A 6,742-nucleotide genomic window follows, 5' to 3' on the forward strand; every position below is an offset into this window, starting at 1 on the left:
TGAGGCAGTTGGACTAGATGGTTGTTGTAGATCCCTTCCAACTGAAGTATTCTATTCTATATCTCCTCCTAACAGTGTCATCTCTTCATAAGAGAGACAACAGTGTTCTCCCTTCACGCCACTGCTTGTGTCCCCCCAGTGGTCCCCATCACAGGTTCTGCAAAAAGCACAGGAAGCTCTGTAGGAGACAATTCAGTAAGAATTAGCTCATAAAGGAAGTGTTCCCCAATAATCCTTTCAGTAAGCATGTGGATTTTGCCTCGGCAGGCTGAGTTGATTGTTCTTTATTTGTTCCTTGTTTTCATCATCCTGCAAATATGAATGAAAGGTATTCACAGCTGAGCTTTGTGATCTTTTGTTATACACAAGAGAGATTATTGAATTTGGTTTCTTTTTCCCTTAATGTTTGCTTGCGTGTGTTTTCAACTTGCTGTTCTTTAGTTTCATTCACTAAGTGAATACCATGTTGGAAAAAAACAACTACCCACTCTATGCAGTTTATGCAGTAAAACTGCCGTCTCTGCTTGCTCCGGGTATTGAAGATCATAGAATCGTAGAAACTTTCGGTTGAAAGGGACTTTTTAAGGTCATCTTTAAGATACCTATCTTCAGGACGACTGAGAGTTGCTTTTAGAGTGGAACAGTGGAATAACAAATTTAAAAATTTAAAACTTTTAGAAAACACTGTTTTTCTGTAACCTGACGTGAGAAAACTTTTTTTCTTCTGTTCAGATATGACATTGACTCATTAAGAATAAATAAAGCAAATGCAGACTCTGGTTCTGGAAGTTGTCCTCACTGCTGATTTTGTAACACCTCTACAACTACACAAGGAATGCCAAAGACAAGTAAATGTCAAGCCTCCTTTCAGCATGCCTTGGCAGCCTAATCAGGATGAATAAATAGGACAAGCAGAGATGGGGGGGCGGGGAAGGCGGGCAGAAAGGCCAGTAAAAGCACATACTCCCAGTGGTTCAGAAGGTGGTAGTTTCTTTCCCAGCATGAATGTGAGCATGAACTCATGCCTTGCAAATGTTCTGGCCCAAGAGGGTTTTCACGAGAGGCGTAAGTGGGATGATAACGGTGCCTTAGCGAAGAAGGGATGAAACTATTCCCTGAATGGGACAGTGGGAGAGGAGCACAGAAGAGAAAGTGAAATGAGGAAAGACGAAGGGAGGTGAAAGGCAGTGCGTTTTACAAGGGTCTTACATCCCCTTAGGTCTGTGGAGTGAGCTGGATTTCACTTCTTTCTGAAGCAGTTTTCCCAAGCAGACAACCTTTAAGCTGACTGACTTTATTCCACAGGGATTCAGTACCCTCAACAGGACTCTAAGGAAATGCAACCTTAGGATTTCCCCCTAGGATTGCAATGAAGCGCTCATGGATGTCTATCCTTGAACTGGTTTACTAGTGGTTATTTTCACCTTCTATAAGGAAAATGATAGTTTTTAAAAGCACCACACCTCATAAACTGATAGCCACCTTTTGGAGTCCCCTGAGCTACAGGAATGTCCAAGATAGCAAACCTAAACCAATCCTGGTCTTATCAAGGTGTGTCCACTCTCCTGGCAGCATTTACACTAAACCTTTGGGCATGGTGATTAGACAGTGGGTGTGAAAGACCAGAAGACAGAAATACTTCAGGCACTTAATTGCCAGCCTCTGCTTTGACACCATGTACTGCAGCAGGAGGCTTCTGTGAGAATGGACCTGTATCATTTACCAGCCTGCACACGTACTGCTAGGAGTATTATAAGAGAAAAGCAGCGAGCTCCCACTGCTACCTGCAAGTTCTGCGGGTGGTATTTTTGAGGCAGCAAGGGATAACAAACCACTACCCAGCCGTTCCCAAGGTCTGATTCCTCAAAAGTTTGATTTAGCATTTTCTTTTTTATTTCCATCAAATCTAGATAGTTCTGGCACCCAACACATGGCTGAGGACACAAAAAATCCTTCACGGCAGAAGTTGCTGGTAAAAGGTGGTGTGCAGCGGGGGGGACTGACCCTCTGCAAAACAGGAGGAAGACCTGCAAACATAGGTAAGAAAATGTACCTTGTGCCTCTTTTCAGAGCTTCGAGAAAACTCTGGAAGTGTTTCTTCCTCAGTGAGTAAAAGTTTTGTTAGAAATGTTTTATGATTGAATGGTTTGCCTGTGTCCTGGCCATTCCTCACTGGCCTCTACTTCTCACCCGGTGCGCCGTGTGGCCAGCACTCCGGCAGAAATGGAAACAACGTCCCTGCCTTTAATGAAAGTGAGCTCAGTTATACGAGCAGTGAATTTGTCCATTTGTGGAAGAAAAGGCTGCTTCAAACACTGCACAGCTTAGGAGTCATGAAGACTTGCTTTAACTTAATGTCTAGATTATAATGATACCACAGTATTCACAGTGCCACTAATCACTCCCAGTCTTGTGGACACCTGTAATTACTGGCTGTCACTTCTCAGTAGAACTTATGAATGAGAGAATTTGATCTGAAAAGAGCAGAAGCTGTTATAATAATTGGAGAAATTATGTCTTTCCTGGATTTTGTTGGAATAGCAATGACTCGTCTTCACATTGCTTCCCCATTTCACAGGGTAAATGCTGTCATAACATTTGGAGAAGGTTTGAGATGAACACCAAAAATAAAATGATAAATGGGCTGGGATAAGACAACCAGCTAGTAAAAAGTGACAGCTGTGAAGAGCTGTATGCCATCCAACCGTGCACACCAGCTACTGTGAAAAATGCATGTGTAACTTGGTGTCTGGGCATCCCATCCATCCCATCTCTCCTTCCTTCCACCTCCCCGGTGGAGGGAAGCCACAGGAGCATTCCTGGAGAGCTATGCTCTGGGCCAAGTGCATGAGCACTTGCAGGATATAGAACAGTTATTCAACCTCTAAGTCTCTCTGTGTTTCCCTTGTGGCAGACCCCACTGCACCTACCCTAGAGCTACAGGTGGACAAAGGAACCGACAGACAGACAACGGTGCCCTAACTCGGAGCTTGCACTGGCGGCCATCTAAAGGACATAAAAAACGTCCTGTTCATCTCTTCTACACAGGCCATATCCACTGCTGGGAACACGGACCTCATTATGCTCCTGTTCACCTGATGAGCTGTCTGGAGATGGCCTGAGGGCCAGCATTCCCTTCCTGAACCCAAACGGCTGGTTGCTGTTACTCAGGTCTCTTCTTCAGTGTGGTGGTATTGTCTTGATCACTTGTTACTTGACACAAATTTCTATTCTGCTTCCATTTTCTTCTTCTGTAAATTCATTAAGATCACTTCTGATGACAAAACGCTTCATTATATGTTGAAGTCTGAGAATCAGATATTGGGGAGAGTTAATCTCCTCAGAATAGCACAGTGTGTCTTCCATTCACAGCAACACACACCCTGTCTAGGCAGGACCCTCCCCCTCACATTAGATGTAAATGTGTGAGTAAAATAACAAGAACACCAGTCTGCAGCCCAGTCTACTAGACTTTGGTTGAAATTGGCCAACAAATTCACAATTTTTTGGCAGGGAAAGGGCTGACAGATAGAGGAACCAACAAGCAAACCAAGGGGTTGCATAGGCCTCCTTTCATCTGGAAACCAGGTTGGAGATTTCTTACAATGACTCTGCAACAGCAATGATGCCAAGTGCTGTGTTAAATAACAGTATACTGTCATAGCTAACTGTAGCTGCAATATAAAATCTGGCTGATTAACCAGGTAATTGGCTTTCAGACCTTTGTCAGCTAATCTGATATAGCAATGTTTCATCACCCTTTTAAAATTTTTAATATCTTCAGCATTTTCTCAATTATTTGAAAGGATATCACATGCTTTCCTGTGAAAGTTCATAAGCTTTTTCTAGTTTTTCTGTGCTCTTTGTACATAGAGCTCAGGGCTCTGCTGACATACAGCCACAACACTGCCCTGCATTAAATCGTGTGGCAAGTGTAGAGATAGACTTTGCTTCCTCTGAGACACTGAAGCTGAGGGTTTGGTGCATTTGTCTTATAACTCTGGTCTATTCTGCTAAATTGTTGCCTCCTTCGAATGGTGATTTAGTTTCTACCTGACCTATATCTAACTAGTTCATGGAAGCAATCACTAATGTAGATGTAAAACTGACTGCTGAGTTTAAAGATGCATGTATTTGCATTTTTACCTTTTTATTTTACATACTTGCAGCTTTTCAGATCTATAAGATTTCAGACCTGAACTCTTCTCCTAATTATCCTGAAAAATTGTAGAGAAATTAGCTCTGCAGCAGTTCCTAAAAGTAAAAATGCTCTGCGTGTGCATGTGCGTTGATTCATTGTTACTGATTCTTATGTGAGGAGGTTCCCCTGAGCTAATTTGTTGGAAAAATCAGTAATGTCTTAGTTGCTACCTGCCTCTGAGTCACTAATGGACGTGTTTAAGCACTTGGGACTTTTTGGTCCAAATGGAAACACCATTAGATCTTAGGCATCCTTATGTTTAAGAATTATAGGATAGAAAGTAGTGTGAAATTGCTTTCTCCAGCCCAGATACCTATATTCTTCAAAAAACTGACTTCACACTCTGGAGTTATTCTGAATATGGCCACTTTAATCCTACTTGTGCTGTAAGTAAGGATCTCACGATCAGTACACCCTCAAGAGCAGATATCCTAGAAAGGATGAGAGGTATGCAGAGGGACCATTGCCATTACCTGCTGCTGTACATGCTATCACTTGGGTAGGAGACAAACCATGTCCCACCACTGTTATTGATGCATCTACCTGTGGATGCATGCACATCGCTCCATGCTGATGGCATGTTTTGGGGTTAACCGTACTGGTGGATGAAAAGCTGGACATGAGCCGGCAATGTGCGCTCACAGCCCAGAAGGCCAAACGTATCCTGGGCTGCATCCAAAGCAGCGTGGCCAGCAGGTTGAGGCAGGGGATTCTGCCTCTTTACTCTGCTCTGGTGAGACCCCACCTGCAGTGCTGCGTCCAGCTCTGGAGCCCTCATCACAGAAAAGACATGGACCTGTTGGATTGGGTCCAGAGCAGGCCACAAAAATGATCAGCGGGATGGAACACCTCTCCTGTGAGGACTGAGAGAGTTGGGGTTGTTCAGCCTGGAGAAGAGAAGGCTCTGGGGAGACCTTATTGCAGCCTTCCAGTACCTGAAGGGGGCCTACAGGAAAGCTGGAGAGGGACTTTTTACAAAGGCATGTAGTGATAGGACCAGGGGTAATGGCTTTAAACTGAAAGAGGGTAGATTTACCCTCTTAGATTACATATAAGGAAGAAATGTTTTACAATGAGGGTGGTGAAACCCTGGCACAGGTTGCCCAGAGAGGTGGTAGATGCCCCATCCCTGGAAGCGTTGAATGTCAGGCTGGATGGGGCTCTGAGCAACCTGATCTAGTTGAAGATGTCCCTGCCCATTGCAGGGGGGGTGGAATTAGATGACCTTTAAGGGTTCCTTCCAACCCAAACTATTCTATGATTCTACAGCATGTAGGTTTGAAACTGTAAAGTCATCTGGGCTGCTTCCAGCACAGGTCCTCCTCTGAGTGCCGCTGGCGAGAGCGTGCCCACCTGCCTGCAGGCCAACAGGCTCAAGCTGCCAGACCCAGAGCAGGGGAAATTGTCACGTAACATGGCACCCGTGAGTCACTATTTGCACTTTGTGCACTACAGGCTGCTGGGTCTTTCTATCTTTTTCAACTGTATCAGTTATAAGCAGCCTGTTTTCCCACCTGGAAGTTATTCATTTTGTTTCATGTGCTGCTGAGGGGTTTAGGTAGGGAAACGAGAGTGCTAGACCAGCCTGTGCTGAGAAGCACGATGCCCGTCTCCTCTCCGTAACGCATTCTGCTCACTCAACCGGAATGTACTATTTTTTTCCTATGTGTTCTCACACATGAGGAGTGTGGGAGGACCAAATGTCACCACTGTGCCTTGTAGTTTTGGCGGTGACCTTTTTTTTTTTTATTACCCTACATGCACTCCTAGCTATACGTGCTGTGGCTGCTACTCGTCTCAAGACTTGTGTAGGAAGGTGAGTTTATAAGGAAAGAAAGAAAAAACAATACAGATAAAGACCTAACAAATATGATAGTGTTTCTGCTTTCTGTGCGAACAATGTGAAGAAACACGTGTATGAAGGGCTTAATGCTGGACTGCATCCCGAGGCTGATGCACCGGTTTTGAACTGTGGAGCCAGAAAGAGCCAGAAAGAGCCAGCACAGCAGCACATGACAAAGCAACATCTAAAATGAGAAGTCTTCATTCAAGACAAAACATTCCTGCATTTGCACAGGCTCACGCCACTCATTTCTGCCTCCCTCCACCCTTTTGCCTCCTGTTTCTCAAATACAATACTTGTGCACTGCTGAAGGGCAGGGTGGAGTAACTCTTAAGGCCACCAGCACAAAGCTATCTCATTCCTGTGTGAGTCACTGGATGGTCTGGTCCACCTGTCTGTCACCTGTCAGATCTGCAACTGGGAATAAACTTAGACGGACATGGGACAGGGCATGGTGAACACGCTTGTGTTGCTCAGGGAGATCCCCCCTCCACACCCCCAGCTGCTCTTGCCATCTTCCACAGGTCTTTCCCTCAGCCCCACTTCTACAGTTTGTCTTTGTCCATGCAAAATTGGCCTCCCAGGACGGATCGGTCCGATGCTGGGCACTAGCACTGACTGGGTTGCCTTTCAGTGACCTGGTGCAGTAGAGGAGTTGGTGCTTTGCTATTTTATTAGGGACAAATTGATCTAGCAGT

The sequence above is a fragment of the Phaethon aethereus genome (assembly GCF_964289735.1).
Source record: "Phaethon aethereus genome assembly, chromosome: 4".
Classification (NCBI taxonomy): domain Eukaryota; kingdom Metazoa; phylum Chordata; class Aves; order Phaethontiformes; family Phaethontidae; genus Phaethon; species Phaethon aethereus.